A 23,940-nucleotide genomic window follows, 5' to 3' on the forward strand; every position below is an offset into this window, starting at 1 on the left:
CATGTATTCATTCAACAAACATGTAGATGTTGTGTCAGGCCCTGCAGATGGAGGCTAACAAGAAACACAGAGACCATGCTTTCAGCGAACCCACAGCCTACTGTTCCTTCTGACTTCCTCTAGATACCATAATTTTCAACTATAAAGGTTCTAGAATATACTAGTAACCCTTCCAAGCCTAGCTCAAATGTCTCTCTCAGAAAAGCCTGTCTCAATCTCCTCCCACAACCTGATAATCACAGGTGACATGTTATAATGCCAGTTGTGTGCCAGGCATGGTGCTGAGAGCCATTCAGGTATTAGCCCACTAGGCGAGTAGGATAAAGCAGCCTCCTGAACTTTCTGACTTCTGAGGCAGAAGGTACATGGTAGATCCACGGAAAATCCTAACTGACTTACCGTCGCTCTTTCTAGGAGCACAGTCCATTGCACATTTGTAAAAGACCAAATCCTTCCAGTGGTTGAACTTGACCTGCCCCAGCCCTGACCTCATCTTCTACCACTCACCCCCTCCCTCACTCTGCTCCGGCCACACTGGGCTTCTTGCTATTTCTAGGTTCTCCAAGCACACTCGCACCTCAGGACCTTTGCACGTGTCCTTCCTTATGTCAAGAAGTCTCTTCTCCAAGATGCCACCACACCTGGATTCTTCAGCTTCTTTATGTTGATGTTCAAATGTCATGTTATCATTCAGGCCTTCCTTGATCATTCTGCTTAAAATGACAGCTCCACCCCACCCCCTAACCCTGCTTTTTCTTTCCCATAATATTACCTATCATTGTCTGATATATTAGATTTTTTTTTTTTTTTTTTTTTTTTTTTTTTTTTTTTTTTGAGACGGAGTCTCGCTCTGTCGCCCAGGTTGGAGTGCAGTGGCGCGATCTTGGCTCACTGCAACCTCTGCCTCCCTGGTTCCAGCGATTCTCCTGCCTCAGCCTTCCAAGTAGCTGGGATTACAGGTGCACACCACCACACCCTGCTAATTTTTGTATTTTTAGTAGAGATTGGGTTTCACCATGTTGACCAGTCTGATCTCGAACTCCTGACCTCACGTGATCCGCCCACCTCGCCCTTCCAAAGTACTGGGATTACCGGCGTGAGCCACTGCGCCGGACAGACATTTATTTACTAGCATTTATCTCCCCACTCCCCACTTTTCCCTCCCAAGAATGTGAATTCTAAGAGGTCAAAAATGTCATGTGTATTTTGTTGATTGAAGTGTTCTCAGATCTTATTACAGTATCTGACACACAGCAGGTACTCAAAAAATGCTTTTGAGTGAACAAATGAATGTATGTCTGTGGTTCCAAAAAAGGTTTTATTCATAATAAGTAATAGTTTGTGAATAGTAAGTAGCCAATAAGTGTATGTGGCTTTTACAAACAACTTTGGCAGGGTGTGGCGGCTCATGCCTGTAGTCCCAGAACTCTGGGAGGCTGAGGAGGGAGGATCACTTGAGGTCAGGAGTTTGAGACCAGCCTGAGCAACAGCAACTCTGTCTCTACAGAAACATTTTTTAAAAGGTCGGGTGCAGTGGCTCACACCTGTAATCCCAGCACTTTGGAAGGCCAAGGCAGGTGGATCACATGAGGTCAGGAATTTGAGACCAGCCCGGCCAACATGGTGAAACTCCCGTCTCCACTGAAGACACAAAAATTAGCTGGGCATGGTGGTGTGCATTTGTAATCCAAGCTATTTGGGAGGCGGAGGCGGGAGAATCACTTGAAACTGGAAGGTGGAGGTTACAGTGAGCAGAGATCGCGACACTACACTCCAGCCTGGGCGACAAAGTGAAACTCCATCTCAAAAAAAAAAAAAATTTTAAGATAAAATAAAACAGCTTTACTGAACTACAATAAGCTTGTACAGTTAGATGCATTTTGATATGTGGATGCACTTGTGAAACCAACACTACAAGCAAAAGAGCCTCTGCGTAATTTTTCCTTCCTCCGACCCACCCTCTTCTCCAGGCAACCACTGATCTACTTTCTGTTACTAAAGATCAGTTTGCATTTTCTAGAATTTCATATAAGAGTAATCATACAGTATTTACTGATGGCTTTTTCACTCTGCCTAATTACATTGCTAGGCATCTATGCAGTCTCATATGTTAGAGTGTGTTCCTTTTTATTGCTCCACTGCATGAATATACCATAATTTGTTCATTAATCACCAGCTGAAGGACATTTGGTTGGTTCCAGTTTGGAGCTATTACAAATAAGTCTGCTAGGAGTATTTATGAACAAGTCTTTGTATGAATAGATGGGTCACGTACTTTTTTTTTTTTTGCTCATGGGTTATATGGTACATGCATGTTTAACTTTGTTAGAAGTTGCCAAACTGTTTTCCAAAATGATTGTACCAGCTTCCATTCCCACCAGCAGCATATAAGAGACCCAGTCATTCCCCACACTCAGCACCAACACCTGCTATGATCAGTCTTTCAGATATCAGCCATTCTAAGAGACGTGTAGTGATAGATATCTCCTTATGCTTTAATTTACATTTTTCTAATGACATGTTTTATTTTTTTTTTGAGACAGGGTCCCGCTCAACACCCAGGTGGGAGTGCAGTGGCGCCATCACGGTTCACTGCAGCCTGGACCTCCCAGGCTCAAGCAATCCTCTTGTCTCAGCCTCCCAAGTAGCTGGGACTACCGGTGTATGCCACCACAGCCTGCTGATTGTTTTATTTTTTGTAGAGAAGAGGTCTCACTATGTTGCCGAGACTGACATGTTTTCTTTCTTTCTTTTTTTTTTTCTTCAACTTTTATTTAAGTTCTGGGCTACATGTGCAGGATGTGCAGGTTTGTTACATAGGTAAACATGTGCCATGGTGGTTTGCTGCACAGATCATCCCATCACCTAGGTGTTAAGCCCAGCATCCATTAGCTATTCTTCCTGATGCTCTCACTTCTCCCAGCCACCCCCGACATATTTTCTATCAAACATCTTTTCATATGATTATTTACCATCCGAATATGTGACTTGGTTAAATGACTTCAAATCTTGCCCATTGAAAAAATTAAGTTGGGTGCTCTCCTACTTGTGTTTTTGAGAGTTCTTATGTATTCTGGAACATAAGTCCTTTATCAGATATATTATTTGAAAAACTTTCCTCCGACCGGGCGCGGTGGCTCAAGCCTGTAATCCCAGCACTTTGGGAGGCCGAGACGGGCGGATCACGAGGTCAGGAGATCGAGACCATCCTGGTTAACACGGTGAAACCCCGTCTCTACTAAAACTACAAAAAACTAGCCGGGCGTGGTGGCGGGCGCCTGTAGTCCCAGCTACTCGGGAGGCTGAGGCAGGAGAATGGCGTGAACCCGGGAGGCGGAGCTTGCAGTGAGCTGAGATCCGGCCACAGCACTCCAGCCTGGGTGACAGAGCGAGACTCCATCTCAAAAAAAAGAAAAAAGAAAAAAGAAAAAAATTCCTCCTACTATGTGGCTTGGTGTTTTCATTCTCTTTTTTTTTTTTTTTTTTTTTTGAGATGGAGATCTCGCTCTGTCGCCCAGGCTAGAGTGCGTGGCCGGATCTCAGCTCACGCAAGCTCCCAGCCTCCCGGGTTCACGCCATTCTCCTGCCTCAGCCTCCCGAGTAGTGGGACTACAAGGCCGCCGCACACTCGCCCGGCTAGTTTTTTGTAATTTTTTAGTAGAGGATCGGGGTTCACCATTTCGCCAGGATGGTCTTCGATCTCCTGACCATCGTGATTCCCCCGTCTCGGCCCCCAAGTGCTGGGATTCAGGTTGAGCCCACCACGACCCGCGTGTTTTCCATTCTCTTTACTTGTCTTGTGAATTGGGTACAAGTGGTTTTTATTAAAAATTTTAATGAAGTCCAGTTTATCCACCTCTTTTATGGGAACCCCCCCTAGTTTTTGGTGTTTACATCTAAGAAATATTGCCTAACCAAGGTCCATAAGGATTTTTCCAATGTTTTCTTCTAGGAATTTCATAAGATTTAAGCTTTTACATTTACATCTATGATCCATTTTGAGCTCATTTTAAAATAGAGTATAAATTATAGATAGAGTTCACTTTCTTTCTTTGTTTTTGCAAGGTAGATATTCAATTGTTTCAGCGCCATTCCATAAAAAGACTGTTTTTCTCCACTGAATTGGCCTCTGCGTCTTTGTCAAACATCAGTTGTCCATATACATGTGGATCTAGTTTCTGGATTCTTTTGGTATTCCATTGATCTATGTGGTAGTATTATTATACCCATGCCACACAGTGGTTGAATTACTGCAGCCTTTTATGCTAAGTTTTCTGACATCAGGGAGTGTTAAGTCCTCCCACTTCATGGTTTTTCAGGGTTTGCTTGACTATTACTAGGTCCTTCGCTTTTCAGATGCAACTCTTAGAATCAGCTTATCGGTCCTTACAAAAGACTGAGATTTTGATTAGATTATGTTTGAACTCTAATGGGTTAATTTGGGGAGAACTGAATCTTGCTATTGAGTCTTCTAACTCATGAACATAGTTATCTCCATTTGTCTAAGGTTCCGCACTTCGGCAATGCTCTACTAGCTTTTTCAGTGTACACGTTGGCATATTGTTTCCAGTGTTTGCACCGTGTTACAGTGTTTTCATGTCTTTGAGTGAGGCTGATGTGAATGTTGCTTTTTAAAATATTTCAGTTTCTGTAGTGTTAATTGCTAATATGCAGAAATAGATGAATTGAATATTAATCTGAAATCTTGCTAAACTCAGTAATAAATTCAAGTGCCAAATTAGTTTTCTACACACAAGATTCAGGTCATCTGCAACAGCTTTACTTCTTAGTCCATTCTAATCAAATGCCTTTATTTATGTATTATATACTTTAATCTTTCCCTCATTGCATCTCGTGAGGATTCCAGGACAGTGTTAATAGAAGTGGTGAGAGTAGACATCCTTGTTCTTATTCTGATCTAGTTTGTTAATAGGTGTTACATTTGATTAATTTTCAATGTTAAGCAAATTTGCATTCCTGAATAAATCCTACTTGGTTATGATGTTCATCCTTTTTATAATGTTATTGGATCCAATTTGATAAATTTTGTATGAATTTTTACATCTATGTTTATGAGTAGATATTAGTCCCGTAGTGTTCTTTTCTTGTATGTAATTTTCTGATTTTGGTATAAGGGTGACGCTGGCTTCATAGTATGAGTAGGGGCCGTATCCCGTCCTCATTCAGTTTTCTGGAAAAGATTGTACAGAATCAATTATTATTCCTTTCTAATAATTTGGTAGAATTAACCAGTGAGCCTGAGGCTTTCCTTTGAGAGTTACGTTGAAGAATATGTAGTTTTGGCTGTTTTAGTGGTGGTTTCTATCAATTCAATTAGATCAAGTTTGGTTGATAATTCTGTTCAGACTTTCTGTACGCCTCACTGATTTTTTTCCACTTGTCCTATCAATTCTTAAAGAGGAGTAATCAGAAATCTTGATTGCGGGGCGCGGTGGCTCAAGCCTGTAACCCAGCACTTTGGGGAGGCCGAGACAGGGGATCACGAGGTCAGGAGGTCGAGACCATCCTGACTAACACGTGGAAACTAAAACACGTCTCTACTATAAACTACAAAAACTAGCCGGGCGAGGTGGACGGCGCCTTGTAGTCCCAGCTACCCGGGAGGCTGGAGGCAGGAGAATGGCGTGAACCCGGGGAGGCAAGAGCTTGCACAGTGAAGCTGAAGATCGCCACCCAGCACTCCAGCCTGGGTGACAGAGCGAGACTCCGTCTCAAAAAAAAAAAAAAAAAAATCTCTGATTATAACTATGGATTTATCTATTTCTCCTTGGAATTCTATCAGTTTCTGTTTCTTCTACTTTAACCTCTTTATAAGGTGCTTTGAGAGAAGTTTTCTAGCTATAATTCAATTTCTTTAATAGATAATGGGTTTACATCTATTTCTTATTTATTTCTTTTTGAGTGACCCTTGGTAACTAACATCTTTCAAGGAATTTGTCCATTTTTTTTTTAACTCATGGAATTATTAGCCCAAAGTTATTCATATTGTTCCTTTATTGTCTCTTTAGTATCCATAGAATTTGTAGTAACGTCACCTCTCATTCTTGATATTGTAATTTGCATCTTCCCTCTTTTTTGACTTGTGTGACTAGAGGTTTATCGATTTTATTGATATTCTCAATAACCAGCTTTTGGGTTTATTGACTTTTCTCAGGTTTTTCTGTTTTCTATTTCATTTATTTCCTCTCTGAGTTGTATTATTTCCTTTCTTCTGCTTCCTTTGGTTTTATTCTACTCCTGTTTTTCTAGTTTCTTTAGGTGGAAGTTGAGGTCCAGGATTTGGGATGTTTTTTCCTTTTCTAGTAACATATTAGTGCTGCAAATTTCCACCTAAGAACCGCTTTATCAGCATCCCACAAATTGTGATATGTTGTGTTTTTAATTTCATTCCATTAAAATATTTTCTAATTTCCCTTTTGATTTCTTCTTTGAGCCTTGAGTTATTTAGAAGTGTGTTATTTCATTTCCAAGTATCTGGAGGATTTTCTGGAGATCTTTCTCTTATTGATTTCCAATTTAATTCCATCATAATCAGTGAACATTCTTTTATGACTTGAATCACTTTAAATTTATTAAGACTATATTGAGAATATAGTCCATCTTGCAACCATTTCATGTATACTTGAAAAGAATATGTATTTTACTGTTTTGAGTGGTGTGTTCTATCAATATCAATTAGATCAAATTGGTTGATAATTCTGTTCAGACTTTCTATACGCTCACTGATTTTTTTCCACTTGTCCTATCAATTCTTGAAAGAGGAGTATAGAAATCTCTGATTATAACTGTGGATTTGTCTCTTTCTCCTTGGAATTCTATCAGTTTCTGTTTCTTCTACTTTAACCTCTTTATAGGGTGCATATATACTTAGAATTGCTATGTCCTTTTGATGAATTGACCTCTTTATTATTATGAAATGACTTTCTTTATCCATTGTCAAATCATTTGCTTTGAAATATACTTTGTATGACATTAATATAGCCATTGCAGCATTCTTTTTATTAGTGTTAAGACGATATTTATTTTTCTATAATTTGACTTTTAACCTATTTGTGTCCCCATATTTAAAGTTGGTTTCTTATGGGCAGCATATAGTTGGGTTTTACTTTTTCATCCAACCTAACAGTTCTATCTTTTAATGGAGATGTTCAGATCACTTATATTTAATGCTATTATTGATATAGTTAGGTTCAAATCTAGCATCTTAGTGTTTGTTTTCTAATTGTCCCATTCGTTCTTTGTTCCCTCTCTCCTCTATTTTCCCCCTCTTTTTAGATTAATTAATTTCGTTTTCTTTTCTTTATTTGCTTATTAGCTACAACTGTTTTGCTATCTTGGTCATTGCTTTAAGGTCCACAGTATGCATATTTAACTTATCATCCTACCTTCAAGGAATATTATACCATTTCAAAAATAGTATAAGAACCCTAAAATAGTATTCTTTCATTTCTCCTCTCTCAGCATTTGTGCTATTTTCATACATTTTACCTCTATCTATGCTATAAATTCCTCATTATCTTGTTATTGATTTTGTTTAGTCAGATATCTCTTAGATTTTTATAAAAATTAACAAATAATAATTGTATGTGTTTATAGGTTACAGTATGATTTTTTAAACATATATGTATGTGTATATATATATATAGTGAAATGATTAATTCAAGCTAATATATTCATCACCTCACATACTTATTTTTGTGGTGAGGTCATTTACAATCTAGTCTCTTGGCAATTTTCAAATATGCAATGCATGATTATTAACTATAGTCCATGCTGTACCACAGTTCTCCAAAACTTATTCCTCTAATCTAATGGAAATGTACCTTTTGACCAATATCTCCCCATTTCCTGCCCTCCCACCCCAGTCCTTGGTAACCACCATTGAACTCTCTGATTCTATGAGTTCAGTTATTTTAGATTCCACAAATAAGTGATATCATGTAGTATTTCTGTACCTGGCTTATTTCACTTAGCATAAGGCCTTCCAGGCTCCTCCATGTTGTTGCAAATGACAGCATTTTCCTCTTTTTAAAGGCTGAATAGTATTCCATTATGTTTATATACCACGTTTTCTTTACCATTCATTCACTGATGGACACTTGTATTTATTCCATATCTCATCTGCAATAATGAATTGTGAATAATGCTGCAATGAACATGGGAATGGAGATGTCTCTTCAGTGACTTCAATCCCTTTGGATATGTTCTCAGAAGTGGAATTGCTGGATCATGTGGTAGTTTTATTTTTAGTTTTTTGAAGAACGTCCATACCATTTTCCATAACGGCTATACTAGTTTACATAGCTACCAATCCCATACAAGTTTCCATTCTCTCTACATCCTCACCAACAATTGTTCTCTTTCACCTTTTTCGTTAACAGTCATTCTAACAGGTGTAAGTAGTCAGCTATCTTTTAAAGAGATTTAAATAAGAAAAAAGTTTGTATTTTTAATCTTTAGAGTGATCATGTCTGGTGCTCTTCATTCTTCTGTGTAATTTCATATCCCACACAATATCATTTTTTTATTCTGCCTGAAGAACTTCTTTGAACACTTCTTACTGTGTGAGTCTGCTGGTAGTGAATTATTTTGGCTTTTGTATGTCTGAAAAAGTCTTTATAATATATATATTTTGAGATGTGGTCTTAGGCTGTTGCCCAGGCTGGAGTGCAGTGGTACAATCATGGCTCACTGCTGCCTCAACCTCCCAGGCTCAAGCAATCCTCCCATCTCAGCCTCCTGAGTAGCTGGGACCAGAGGTGCAAGCCACTGTGCCTGGCTAATTTTTTTATAGAGACAGGGTTTCACTGTGTTGCCCAGGCTGGTCTTGAACTCCTGGATTTAAGCAATCCACAAACCCCGGCCTCCCAAAATGCTGGGATTATAGGCAAGAGCCACTGCACCTGGTCTTGAAAAAGTGTTCATTTTACCTTCTCTTTTAAAAGATATTTTTCTGGGCATAGAATTCTAGATCAATACTTTTTTATTTTTCTAATACTTTAAAGACATTACTCCACTGTCTTCTCACTTGCATTGTTTCCAATTGGAAATCTGCTGTCATCTTTACCTTCGTTCCTTTGTACATTGTGTCTTTTTGTCCTCCGGCTGTTTTTAAGATTTTCTCTTTCCCGTTGGTTTTGAGCAATCTGATTATGGTGTAACTTGTTATAGTTTTCTTCATGCTTCTGTGTTTGGAGTTCAGTGGAAGTCTTGGCTCAAATTTTAAAAAATACAATCATTTTTTCTTGGAGTATTTTTCTGTCCAATGATTTTTTGCTTTCCCTTACCCCCTTTCTCTCCTCTCCTTTGGGAACTCCATTTACCTATGTATTAGGCTGCTTGAAGTTGTCCCACAGATCAATGATGCTTTGTTCAATTTTTAAAAATTGAATATCTTTTTTCTCTGTGGTTCATTTTGGCTTTCGTTTGTTTTGTTTTGTTTTGTTTGAGACAGGGTCTCGCTCTGTCGCCCAGGCCAGAGTGCAGAGGCATGATCTTGGTTCACTGAAACCTCTGCCTCCTGGGCTCAAGCGATTCTCATGCCTCAGCCTCCCAAGTAGCTGGGACCATAGGCAGGTACGACCATGCCCAGCTAATTTTTGTATTTTTAGTAGAGACAAGGTTTTACCATATTGGCCAGACTAGCCTTGAACTCCTGGCTTCAAGTGATCCACCCACCTTGGCCTCTCAAGTCCTGGGATTACAGGCATGAGCCACCTCACCTGACTTTCTGTTGTTCATTTTGGATAATTTTTATTTATATATCTTCAAGTCCACTGATCCTTTCTTCTACAATGTCTAGTCAGCTATTATCCCCATCCACTTTATTTTTCATCTCAGATGTTGTCATTTTAACAGACTTTTTATTTGGGTCCTTTTGATACCATCTCTGATTCCACTTAACCTGTTCAATCTTTCCTCTCATTTTTCTTTAACAAATAGAATACAGTTATAATAACTTTTTGAATGCTTTTTGTCTGCTAATTCGAACCTCTGTGTCAGTTCTGGGTTGGTTTTGATTGACTTTTCTCCTCCTTTTGGGGTTGCATTTTCCTGTTTCTTTAAATGCTTGGAAATTTTTTATCAAATGCCAGACATTGTGAATTTGACCTTATTGGGTGCTGCCTATTTTTGTACTTTTATAAAAATGTTTGATCTTTGTTCTGGGACACAATTAAATTGCTGGAAAATAGTTCGATTTTGTCTTGCTTCTTAGATTTGTTAGGAGTGACGAGAGCTGCATTTTGTAAAGGGATAATTATTCCCACTGTTGAAGCAAGACTCTTTTGAGTACTCTCCCCAGTGCCCCATGAGTTATGAGGTTTTTCAATTGCCAGATGAGAATAGGCTCTGTTGCATACTCTGTGTGAGTGTTGAGTACTGCTCTCTCTCATGCTTTGGGGTGGTTCTTCTAATCTTGGGCAATTTTTTCACATGCTTATATGCTTATGGGACTTAGGGAATGTTCAAAAGCCCTGAAACTATGCACAGAAAGACCCCTGACTATTCACCTGTCATCTGGAGCCTCCACTCTATTTTCTTTTAAAAAAAAAAGAAAAGAAACCCTTTTATTTTAAGTTCAGAGGTACATGTGCAGGTTTGTTAGATAGGTAAACTTGTGTCTTGGAAGTTTATTATATAAATTATGGAATCACCCAGGAATTAAGTTTTGTACCCATTAGTTATTTTTCCTGATCCTCTCCCTCCTCCCACCATCCACCCTCCAATAGGTCCCAGTGTCTGTTGTTCCTCTCTTTGTGTCCATGTGTTCTCATCATTTAGCTCCCACTTACAAGCTAGAACATGCAGTATTTGGTTTTTTTTTCCTGTGTTAGTTTGCTAAGGATAATGGCCTCCAGCAACATCCATGTCCCTACAAAGGACATGATCTAGCTCCTTTTTATGTTTGCATGGCATTCTGTGGTGTATATGTACCACATTTTCTTTATCCAGTCTACTATTGATGGACATTCAGGTTGATTCCATGTCTTTGCTATCATGGATAGTCCTGCAATTAACATACATGTGTATGTGTCCTTATAATAGAAGAGTATATATTCCTTTGGGCATATAACTGGTAATGGGATTGCTGAGTTGAACGGTATTTTTGTCTTTAGTTCTTTGAGGAATTGCCACACTGTCTTCCACAATGGTTGAACTAATTTACATTCCCACCAACAGTGTATAAGCGCACCTTTTTCTCCACAACCTTGCCAGCATCTGTTATTTTTTTTTTGTTGACTTTTTAATAATAGCCATCCGAACTGGTCTGAGATGGTATCTCACTGTGGTTTTGATTCACATTTCTCTAATGATCAGTGGTATTGAGCTTTTTTTCACATAATTGTTGGCTACATGTATGGCTTCTTCTGAAAGGGTCTGTTCGTGTCCTTTGCCCACTTTTTAATGGGGTTGTTTGTTTTTTTGTCTTGTAAATGTGTTCAATTCCTTATAGATGCTGAATGTTAGACCTTTGTCAGATGCATAATTGGCAAAAATTTTCTCCCATTCTGTGGGTTGTCTGTTTACTCTGCTAATAGTTTCTTTCGCTGTGCAGAGGTTCTTTAGTTTAATTAGATACCATTTGTCAATTTTTGCTTTTGTTGCAATAGCTTTCGACATCTTTGTCATGAAATCTTTGCCTGTGCCTATGTTCTGAATGATATTGCCTAGGTTGTTTTCCAGGGTTTTTATAGTTTTGGGTTTTACATTTAAGTCTTTAATCCATCTTGAGTTAATTTTTGTATATTGTGTTTAAAAGGGGTCCAGTTTTAATCTTTTGCATATGGCTAGCCAGTTATCCCAGCACCATTTATTCTTTTTCCCATTGCTTGTTTTTGTCAGCTTTGTCAAAGATCAGATAGTTGTAGATGTGCGGTCTTACTTCTGGGATCTCTGTTCTGTTTCTTTGGTCTTTCGGTCTGCTTTTGTACCAGTACCATTCTGTTTTGATTACTGTAGCCCTGTAGTATAGTTTGAAGCGGAGTAGCATAATGCCTGCAGCTTTGTTCTTTTTGTTTAGGATTGTCTTGGCTATTCAGACTCCTTTTGGTTCCATATGAATTTTAAAATAGATTTTCTGGTTCTGTGAAGAATCTCAATGGTAGTTTAATAGGAATAGCATTGAATCTATAAATTGCTTTAGGCAGATCATTTTTACTATATTGATTCTCTCTATCCATAAGCATGGAATGTTTTTGCATTTGTTTGTGTCATCTCCGATTTCTTTGAACAGAGTTTTGTAGTTCTCCTTGTTGAGATCTTTCACCTCCCTAGTTAGCTGTATTCCTAGGTATTTTATTCTTTTTGTGGCAATTTTGAATGGGATTGCATTCCTGATTTGGCTCTCTGCTTGACTGTTGTTGCTGTATAGGAATGCTAGTGATTTTTGCACATTGATTTTGTATCCTGCTGCTTTCTTGAAGTTGTTTATCACCTTAAGAAGCTTTTGGGCTGAGACTGTGGGATTTTCCAAGCTATAGGATCATGTCATCTGCAAACACAAGGAGAGCTTGACTTTCTCTCTTCCTATTTATTTCTTTTCAGTGGTGTTGGTGCCCTTTCTTTCTCTTGCCTGATTGTCCTGGCCAGGAGTTCCAATAACATGTTGAATAGAAGTGGTGAGAGAGGGCATCTTTGTCTTGTGCCAGTTTTCAAGGGGAATGCTTCCAGCTTTTGCACATTGATTAGGATGTTGGCTGTTGAATTGTCATATATGGCTCTTATTCTTTCGAGGTATGTTTCTTTAATACCTAGTTTATTGAGAGTTTTTTAACATGAATGGATGTTGAATTTGATCGAAAGCCTTTTCTGTATCTATTGAGATTATCATGTGGTTTTGTCTTTAGCTCTGTTTATGTGAGGAATCACATTTATTGATTTGCATATATTGAACCAACTTTGCATCCCAGGGATAAAACCTACTTGATCATGGTGGATGAGCTTTTTGATGTGCTGTGGGATTCGATCTGCCAGTATTTTGGTGAGGATTTTTGCATGAATGTTCATCATAGATATCGGCCTGAAATTTTCTTTTCCTGTTGTATCTCTGCCTGGTTTTAGGATGAGGAGGCTGTTGACCTCCATCGTATTTTCCATAGTTTTTCTATATTCCAAACATCACAGCAATGAAGACAAAGAGCCCACCCTCCAACCCAACACCTATTCTGAATTTAAAAAGCAAATCCAATGATGATGACATGACTTGGGGACACTGTAGACCTGCCAGGTGTAATCCTTGGTCACCGGTTTTGGTCTTCTGTTTCTCCCTTCTTATTCTATTAATGCCATTATCAAGCATAACAGAAAATCATTTATTAAAATGAGGGACTCTGGGGACCCAGATTTGAGTCTTTTTTTTTTAAATTTTCTGCAAGTGTGGCACAAAATGATTTGAGGCTTGTTAAACAAAAACAATACTGATAAGATAAGCAGTTTACCCCGCCACAAAATTCCCAAGCTGAAATTATTTTCGAAGTGTACCCCAAATAAAATATCATTTTTTTCTTCATTTACTGAACTTAATACTCTTAATGTACTATGTCAGTATATGGATGACATTTACTTCGATTTAATATTCTTATTGTGTGGTACTTTGGTGCATTGCCACGCCAAAAGGTACTAACTTGGATCAGATTCCTTAAGGAGTCAGTGACCAAAAAGCAAATTAAGAATAACGGGCACAGTGACTCACACTTATAATCCCAGCACTTTGGGGGGCCAAGGCAAGTGGATTACCTGAGATCAGGAGTTTGAGACCAGCCTGGCCAACATGGTAAAACTGCATCTCTACTTAAAAAATAAAATAAAAGCCGGGTGTGGTGACGTGAACCCGTAATCCCAGCTACTGGTGAGGCTGAGACAGGAGGATCACTTGAACCTGGGAGGTGGAGGTTGCAGTGAGCCGAGATCGGGCCAGTGCACTCCAGTCTGGGTGAGCAGAGTAAGACTCCATCTCAAAAGAAAAAATAAAGAAAGAAAGAACAACCATCCAGTTGGGCACAGTGGCACACACCTGTGTTCCTAGCTCAGTAGCTCTGGCAGAAGGCAGAAGGACCACTCAAACTTCAGCAGTTTGAGCAAGAGTTCTAATCCAACCTCGGAAATATAACAAGACTGTGTCTTTAAATAATAATAATTATAACCATCAGAGGAAGAAATTTTAACATTCACAGCTTCCTCCCACTCCCCTTCCTCTGTCCTCTTTTCCTCCCCTACTGTCTCTGCTCTTCTTCTTCTTTCCTGTCCTCTCCCCTTCTTTCCTGGCTTCTCCCACGTCCATATCAGGTTAAAGTCAAAATGACCTGGGCTCGAATCCTGGCTCCACTGTCTTCTTCTTGGATGACCTTGGTAAGGTGACTTCTTAACCTGTCTGAACCTGTTTCTTCACATACAAAAACAGGACGATGCTCTTTAGCTAAGACAGTGGTCACGAGGATCAAATGAGGTAATATGCATCAAACACCTGGCGCATCGTATGTACTTGGTAATGGAAGATATTAATTCTTCATTTGATAAACATTTATTGAGCACCTGTTCTGTGGGGGGTCTTGTGCTGAAGACCCAGAAACAAAGGGGTACAATAAGGGATGTAGGCAAACAAATAAATTGCACTGAAGTATGGTAAGAAATATTATAGAAATCTGAATAAAGTTATCAGAGGACAGGGATGCCCCCAGGCTGATGAGTCCTCCATCACTAGAGGGATATAAGCAGACAGCATGCGTACCTTTTTTTTTTTTTTTCGCTGCCTGGTGTCTGGGTATAAGGGTTTGGTGGAAGAGGGACCTCTGAGCTTCGGGTGCAGTTGACTCCACTCCCAGATGGTAAGGATAGCGGTGCATGTGACTAAGCCTGGCCAATGGGAACTCATATCCCAAGGTCTTCTGAGGGACTTGACAAAGGTTTGGGGCTGCTGGCAGGCACCTTGCCTCCTTATAATACTGAGAATGAGGCTACCATGGAGGGAGCAGAGCTGAGGGATGTTCAGAGACCCACCCTTGATGACATGGTTAGAACAGCTGGATTCAACCGTACCTGAAGCCAAACTCTCCTTGGACTTTGATGTAAACTGAGCCCCTCAAAAAATCCCCCTGTAGTTTTCATCTAGATCAGCTTGGGTACCTTTCCACTATTCCCTGTGACCCAAAGAATCCTGTGACTGACAATGAAGATGCTAAGATGCTCAGTAAATGTTTGGTGGGAAGGGGGTATGGAAGGAGCTAGATGACCTCCAGAAGCCCTTCCGTTGAGAGAGGCTTTGAGTTGGGCATTGAAGGGGCTGAATTGCTGGTTGTTTGAGGGACAGCAGAACAGAGCGGGCAGTGCAGTGCCCCAGAGTTCCGCCGACTCCAGTTTCCATTCCGGGAGCACTTCCTGGTGCATTTAAATGTGCCCCTGTGTATGCGTGCCTTCAGGGGGTTCCAAAATAGCCTGAAATATAAACAGACTGGAAACCTACTCCTTCTCTTCCTCTCCCTGCTTTTCCTCTCTCCCGGGGTAGGGATGGGGGAAGCTGGTACCGGTGCTGCAGAAGCTCCATTTGGAGGATTTATAAAACATTTCAAGTTCGGTCTCCTTTCTAAGTCTGGCAAGCCCGCCTGCCTGGGGCACTTTTCCCCCTGAGTGCCAGGCCCAGGTGTGTGGGCAGGAAAAAGCAGCCCATTGTGTTCCAGCTTCGGATCCTTCCGGTCCTAGGACTTGGCCCCTGCCAGGCTTGGGTTCCCAAGGAAAAGAGGCAGGGAGTGCACTAGAGAAGTGGTGGGAGCTGGCACTTTCCTGCTGATGGAACAGATCCTGTCACGATAAAATTCCAGGCCACAACAATTTATTGAGCAACTACCCCTGGGAGCTAACCAGAGGGACAAAAATCAGGGAAAAAAACATGCTTTAATCTGGGATTCAGGATGTTAGCCTGCCATGAACCTGGGGTAGCTGGTTTGAAAGCCAGCTCCCAGCACACCTCCCAAAATTCAGACCCTTGTGGGGCCTCTCCCCTGGACCTGCACGGGCTCCATGACTCACTTTTAACCAACAGAACGCAGCAGAAGGGATGCTGTGTGATTTCGGAGGGGAGGTCAGAATCCTTGCAGCCCCCACTGTCCTTCTCAGGACACCTGCCCTGGGGTGCTCCCTCTAGGGGCCCAGCCATCCGCTGTGGGAAGCCCAAGACACAGGGAGAAATCACAGATAGTATTATGTGTTCCGTAGTGTTTCCCCCACCCCACCCAAATTCATCTGTTGAAGTCTTAACCCTCAAAACCTCAGAATTTCCTAATCTAGGAATAAGGTTGTTGTAGATGTACTTAGTTAAGATGAGGTCATCCTGGAATAGGGTGGCTAATCCAATGTAACTGGTGCCCTTATAAATTGGGGAGATTTGGGGCACAGAGACATGCACATGTGGAGAATGCAATGAGAAAATAAAGACAGAGATGGGGGTGACGCTTCTACAATCCAGGAAATGCCAAAGATTGCCAGGAAATGATCAGAGCCTGGAAGGTTCTCCCTCCCTTGGACTTTGATGTGAACTGAGTCCCTTAAAAAGTCTCCCTTTATTTTTCCTCTAGATCAGCTGGGGTGCCTTTTGTCTTTTGTGACTAGAGGAGTCCTATAACTGACAACGGAGATGCTGAGATGCTCAGTCAACGTTTGGTGGGAAGAGGGGACAAGAGGAGCTAGATGACCTCCAGGGGCCCCTCCTTCTGTCTATAGGAGAGAGCCTGGAAGATTCTCCCTCACAGTCCTCAGAAGGAACCGACCCTGCTGACACCTGGACCTTGGACTTCCAGCCTCCGGAACTGTGAGACAGTGTGTGCTGAGTGATGACCTGACATCTCCTCCCCCTGTTTCGGAAATTTCAAAAATGTGGGTACCAGAGCAAAATTATTTGAGGGTTGACATCAGTCAACCTCCCAAATAGTTCAGACCAAGGTGTTCTTAGCCAATATGGGACATTCTTTCCTTGCTCAGGAAAAAAGCAAACGTTCCCTTAATTCAGTGATGCCAGAGTTGTTCTTTTGCGAGGATTAGGGTCAACACATGGCAACAGAGGGCTACACGCTCATCGTGTGAGACCAGACTGGCTTGGGTCCAGGGAAGAAAAAATCCATGCTTGCTAAATGCAATGTGGGATCCTGGATTGAATCCTGGAATGGCATTCATTGAAAAATGGGTGAAACCTGAATAATCTATAGTTTAGTTAAGAGTAATGTACCGACGGTGATGTCTTAGTTTTGAGAAATGTGCCATGGTAACGCAAGATGCTCACATTAAGAGAAATGGAGTGAAAGGTATACAAGGACTCTCTGTACTATCTTTACAACTTTTCTGTAACTCTAAATGTTTTTCAGGATAAAATGTTTATTAAACAAAAAAAGCTAGCATTCGCGGTGATGAAATGTGTTTGTCTTTAGACAGGTCAAAGGGGAGTTGGCCAAATCCCTTGTTGATGAGGAGGTCATCTCAAAATCAAAAATCCTTTGCCCTCCCTGGTGACAAGTGGGGTAATAGTTGTTGTTCATAGGGTTATGTCAAAGACTAAATGAAATAAAACATGTAAAGGGCTTGGCATAGAGCAAGGAACATGGCAAACATTCAATAATCATAAGCTGCTGTTGTTGTTTAGTAAAACCACTTCACTAACAGTATCCCCATGATGCCACATCGGCTGGTGTGAGGAGTTTAGAGCTCTGCCAGCCCACTGTGGTTTTGCTCGAACACACTCTCAAATGTATGAATTCTCTGTTGCTGAATAACAAAATTACCATTAACTTAGTGTGCTTTTTTGCTTGTTTGTTTTTGAGACAGAGTCTTGCTTTGTCGTCCAGGCTAGAGTGCAGTGGCACAATCTCAGTTCACTGCAACCGCTACCTCCTGGGTTTAAGGGATTCTCATGCTTCAGCCTCCCGAGTAGCTGGGACTACAGGCACCTGCCACCATGCCTGGTTAATTTTTTTTTTTTTTTTTTTTTTTTGTATTTTTAGTAGAGATGAGGTTTCACCATGTTAGCCAGGATGGTCTCGATCTCAGACCTTGTGATCGGCCTGCCTTGGCCTCCGAAAGTGCTAGGATTACAGGCATCAGCCACCGCACCCAGTGAATTTAGTGCTTTTAAAACACATTTATGGCCAGGCACAGTGACTCACACTTGTAATCCCAGCACTTTGGGAGGCTGAGGTGGGCGGATCGCTTGAAGTCAGGAGTTTGAGACCAGACTGGCCAACATGATGAAACCCCATCTCTACTAAAATACAAAAAATTAACCAGGTGTGGTGGTACACGCCTGGAATCCCAGCTACTCGGGAGGCTGAGGCATGAGAATTGCTTGAACCCAAAAGATGAAGGTTGCAGTGAGCTGAGATTGTGCCATGGCACTCCAGCCTGGGCAACAAAGTGAAACTCTATCCCAAAAATAAATAAATAAATAAATTCAACACATTGATTATCTCACAGTTTCTGTGGGTCTGGAGTCTGGGCATGGTTTACCTGAGTCCTACACAAAGCTGCAATTGAGATGTCAGAAAAGGTCAAGGTCTCATCTGAAGGACCAACTGGGGAAGAATTCACTTCCAAGCTCATGTGGTTGTTGGCAGGTCTGAAGTCTTTTATAGTGCAACACCTCTCACACCAAATGTGTAGGGGGTTTTTTCCATACCACAATAACCAGTTCTCCAACTCTCCAGATACCAACTAGGTATCCAGTGATTCAATTCAAGCCTGACACTAACTACTGGGAGTTAACATCTGTCCCCACAGGTTAAGGGCTCAGTCTGGCAAGACTGCTTCCATTCAGGCACCAACTGCAAGTCCTGGGCTTCCTGTACTTCTGACCAACAAGCTATAAATCAGGAGTTCCCATGACCACCTCTCTATAATTTGCTAGAAAGACTCACAGAGGTAAGCGGTGGGCTGTGGAAAGTGGGGTTCTGCAGTTGCCAGACCCCCTAGTCCAGCATGATGATGAAGAGGAAGATGAAGTTGAGGATGAGGACGAAGACAATGATGACAGTGACGAGGAAGAGGATGAAGAGGATGACGTCACTGACGAGGAAGTCAATATTGAATTTGAAGCTTACTCTCTATCAGATAATGATTATGATGGAATTAAGAAATTACTGCAGCAGCTTTTTCTAAAGGATCCTGTGAACACTGCAGAACTAACAGATCTCTTAATTCAACAGAACCATATTGGGAGTGTGATTAAGCAAACGGATGTTTCAGAAGACAGCGAATATGATGTGGATGAAGATGAGGTTTTTGGTTTCATAAGCCTTTTAAATTTAACTGAAAGAAAGGGTACCCAGTGTGCTGAACAAATTCAAGAGTTGGTTCTAAGCTTCTGTGAGAAGAACTGTGAAAAGAGCATAGTTGAACAGCTGGACAAGTTTTTAAATGACATCACCAAGCCTGTGGGCCTTCTCCTAAGTGAAAGATTCATTAATATCCCTCCACAGATCGCTCTACCCATGTACCAGCAGCTTCAGAAAGAACTGGCGGAGGCACACAGAACCAATAAGCCATGTGGGAAGTGCTACTTTTACCTTCTGATTAGTAAGACATTTGTGGAAGCAGGAAAAAACAATTCCAAAAAAGAAACCTAGCAGCAAAAAGAAAGCTGCGTTAATGTTTGCAAATGCAGAGGAAGAACTTTTCTATGAGAAGGCAGTTCTGAAGTTCAACTACTCAGTGCAGGAGGAGAGCGACACTTGTCTGGGAGGCAAATGGTCTTTTGATGACGTACCAATGACACCCTTGCGAACTGTGATGTTAATTCTAGACAACAAGATGAATGAAATCATGGATAAACTGAAAGAATATCTATCTATTTAACCCATGTCCAATGGACAGTGATGGGCCTGTTTTTGTAACATTACCAGAAAACTCAGTGGAGATTTACTGAAAAACTCATGACTTTATTCAGATTAAGGTCCTCTACAAAAAGTAGGGTTCTGTCCCATGTGTCTGTGACACATTTACAAAATATCAGTTTTTTTAAATTTTGGTCAAATTATGAGTGGTTGATTTAAAAACTTTTCCAAGAAGAAGAAAAACATGGAGTAGTAATTTAAAGAACTTAATAAAAAACCTTCTATTTTTTTATTTAAAAAAAAAAGACTCACAGCACTTAGGAAGGCACTTTACTTACTATTACTGGTTTATTATAAAGAATACAACTCAATGACAGCCAAATGGAAGAGTTGCATAGGGCAGGGTGTGTCGTGGGAGGGTGCAGAGCCTCCCTGCCCTCTCAGTGTACCTCCCTGGCAGCACCTAAATGTGTTCACCAACCCAGATCTCCAAACCTGTTGTTTAGGGTTTTCATGGAGGTCCCATTATGTAGGCATGATTGATCAAATCATTGGCCATTGGTGATAAACTCAATCTCCAGCCCTCCTTTCTTCCCCAGAGCTCTGGGGGATAGGGCTGAAAGTTCCAACCTTCTCATCTTGCCTCAGTCTTTCTGGCAACCAGCCCCAACCCTGAAGCTATCTAGGGAACCCCAACCACCAGTCATCTCATCAGCATACAAAAGACATTCATCACTCCAGAGATTCCAAGGGTCTTAAAAGCTCTTACACCAGGAACCAAGGACTAAGACCAAATATGATAACAACAGATGCTCCTATCATCCCATCATGCAGGAAATTATAAGCATTTTAGAAGTTCTGAGCCAGGAATCAGAGATGAAGAATAAATATATATTTTTAATATTCATCGTATCACAGCAGCATTCAGTTCCTTGTAGGTTGTCTTGCTCGTATTGGCTGTAGACCACCCTCAGTTCCTTGCCAAACGGGCCTCTCCATGGGGCCGCTTACAGCATAGCGGCTGACGGCAGCAAGCAAGCCAGGGACAGAGGTTACCAGCAAGAAGGAAGTTACAATCTTACCAAACATCATCCCAGAAGTGACTTCCTGTCATCTTTGCTGGTTAGAAACAAGTCACAGATCCTCCCGAATTCAAGGGGAGGGGATGACACAAGGCATAATTGCAGGAGATAAAAGTAAAATAAAACTAGGTAAAATCACTGGGGATCATCTTTTGTTTGTTTTGTTTTGTTTTGCTTTTTTTGAGACAGGGTCTGTTGCCCAGGCTGGAGTACCGTGGTATGATCTCAGCTTACTGCAGCCTCAACCTCCTGGGCTCAAGCAATCCTCCCACCTCAGCCTCCTGAGTAGCTAGACACATGTACCACCACACCCAGTTAATTTTTAAAATTGTTGTAGAGACAGGGTCTTGCTCTGTTGCCCAGGCTGGTCTTGAACTCCTGGGCTCAGGTGATCTTCCCACCTCAGCCTCCCAAAGTGCTGGCATTACAGATGTGAGCCACCATGCCTGTCCCCTAGGGAGGGACCATCTTAGAGTCCTCCGAGCCCAGAAGTGTTGAATCAAGGCCTGGCAGTTGATGAATGCACAGCTGCCTAGTACCATGCATTAAAGGAAGCTGAAGAGGGGCTGAGGTGTCCAGGGACATAGACAATAGTAGCTACTATTTACTGAGCACTTACTACGTGCCAGATACTGTCCTAAGCACTTTGTAAACACTTGCTCATTGGCTCTTTCAACAACTCTTTGAGAAAGGGTTACAAATACCACCTTAGAGAAAAGGCCCAGTGAGGGTCAGAAAGATTAAGTGACTTGTCCAAGGTCACACAGCAGAGTGGTGGCAGAGCTCAGACTGGGATTCAAGCCCAAGCTGCCTCACGTCAAAGTCCTGGCTCTAAACCCTTATGGTGACTTGTCTGTGTCCGCTAGTTGAAAAAAAAAAAAAAAAAGATTTGAATCAATGGCTGCTGAATCTGGACATTTCTCTAAAAATAAAAATAAAGGTCAGTCCCTGTCACATGAGGGAAAGATGAAAGAGCTGGGTGTGTTCAACTGGAGAAGAAAAGGAAAAAGGTCACTTTCGCTGACTTCAGAGCTCTGAGTGGCTGTTGCAGGGAAGAGCAGGGACACTTTTTCTGGATGGCTTAAAGGTAGAAATGGAGGGGCGGGGGCGAGCTCTGGGATCTGAGGGAGAACCGTGGACAGACCCCAGCCCAGGCAGCGTCTTTCCCCTTCATGTGGAAGGAGAGACTCGAGCTTGTCCTTGCAGCTGAGCAAATATTTCTACTTCCCCGTTGCAGGCTGGAGTCGGCCTCTTCTCCAGCCAGCTCGGCGGGCCTTCAGAGCAGCGGCCTCAGGCCGTGGGGTGGAGGTCAGCTCGGCCACCCTGACCAGATGGGACCAGAGTGACGACTGCCAGGCCCAGGTCAAAGGGCTTTGCTGACATCCTGTCTCCTTCTGAGCCTCATCACCGTGACTGCAAGGGGCTGCAGAGTCCCCCTTTCCAGCCCATTCTCCATGCCACTGCTGAGTTGTCTTTCTAGAACTTAAAGCAGACCAGGTCACTCCCCTGCTGAAACCCTTCCATGGCTCCCTACTGCCCTCAGGATACATTTAACCTGGCCCAAAGGCCCCACATGATGTGGCCCTGCTCACCTCTCAGGCCTTGCCTCCAACTGCTTCCCCCAAAAGTCCCATCCCACCTTTCAGGCCTCTGGAATGATATGCTGTTCCCAAGACACCAGATAATTCCAGGACTCTAGGCTTACTCTGCCTGGGCTCCCCTTCTCCTGACAGTCTCCTATACATCCATCAAGACTCAGTCCAAACATCACCTCCTCTGAGAAGCCTTCCCTGGCTCCCTCCTATGGAGTTGCTTCCCCTTCCTGTACCACATTAAACCCAGGTCTCACAAAAGCTCACATGTGGCTGGGAGCAGTGGCTCATGCCTGTAATCCAGAACTTCAGGAGGCTGAGGTGGAAGGATCGTTTGAGCTTAGGAGTTCAAGACCAGCCTGGGCAACATAGTGAGATCCTGTCTCTATATAAAAATTAAATAATTAAAAAAAAAAAACAAAAAACAGAAACTCACATTTCCTGAGCACTCACTCGGTGCTTCACATGCATGAGCTCACTCAGTCCTCCCTGCTGTTTCAGTTTCTCACCATCCTTATTTCCCAGATGGAGAGACAGGAACAGAGAGGTTGAGTGCTTTGTTCTAAGACACACAGCCAGTAAATGGCAAAGCCAGGACAGGAANTATATAAAATTAAATAATTAAAAAAAAAAACAAAAAACAGAAACTCACATTTCCTGAGCACTCACTCGGTGCTTCACATGCATGAGCTCACTCAGTCCTCCCTGCTGTTTCAGTTTCTCACCATCCTTATTTCCCAGATGGAGAGACAGGAACAGAGAGGTTGAGTGCTTTGTTCTAAGACACACAGCCAGTAAATGGCAAAGCCAGGACAGGAACCATTTGTGTCTGACTCCAGAATCGGTGCTTTTTAAGTTTCATTGTTTATGTGTTGAATAAAGTAAGCCATGCAAAAGGTAACAAACAAACAAATGCAGGAGTGGCAGAGAGAGAAGACAGGTGAGGGGAGTGGGGGGGAGAGGAGGGGAGGGGAGGGGAGGTCTCTACCCCCACCCCACACCAGCGACATCAGCCAGAAAACTTTTTTGATGTGTTGAGAAGCTGGGCCCAACGAAGCCCCCAGTTGCTCAAATGCCTGTGTAAAAGGTCCATCTTGCAAGGCAGAACAGAATCCCACAGAATCCTGCTGCTCAGGGAGCTCAGCACCAGCGCAGGGGCAGCTGCCACCTGCTTCTCCATGTTGGCCACAAGGCCAGACGTCCTGAAATGGCCTGGGGTGAGAGCATCAGCGAGGAGTGACTTCTCACACAAATGTAAAGCAGCTTTTTCGAGCTGGGCGTTATCCCCCAGAGGAGCGCTGTGCTGGAGGAAGACAGGCGGGTCTAGGGGTTCACACCCAAGAGAGCACCGGGGGACAGATTCCCAGGCATTTCTTAAACGACAAAAAAAGACCCTTCTTTTTTCTTATGGAATATTCCACTGAAACCCACTAGGAA

General features: G+C 42.0%; 1 pseudogene; it reads left to right on the plus strand.

The window, feature by feature from the left end:
- LOC108538398 (BRCA2 and CDKN1A-interacting protein pseudogene) overlaps window positions 1-19,851 on the plus strand; it is a 36,225-nt pseudogene extending 16,374 nt beyond the window's left edge.
- The last annotated feature ends 4,089 nt before the right edge of the window (window positions 19,852-23,940 follow it).

This window comes from Rhinopithecus bieti, unplaced genomic scaffold (assembly GCF_001698545.2).
Source record: "Rhinopithecus bieti isolate Rb0 unplaced genomic scaffold, ASM169854v2 scaffold_14826, whole genome shotgun sequence".
NCBI lineage: Eukaryota > Metazoa > Chordata > Mammalia > Primates > Cercopithecidae > Rhinopithecus > Rhinopithecus bieti.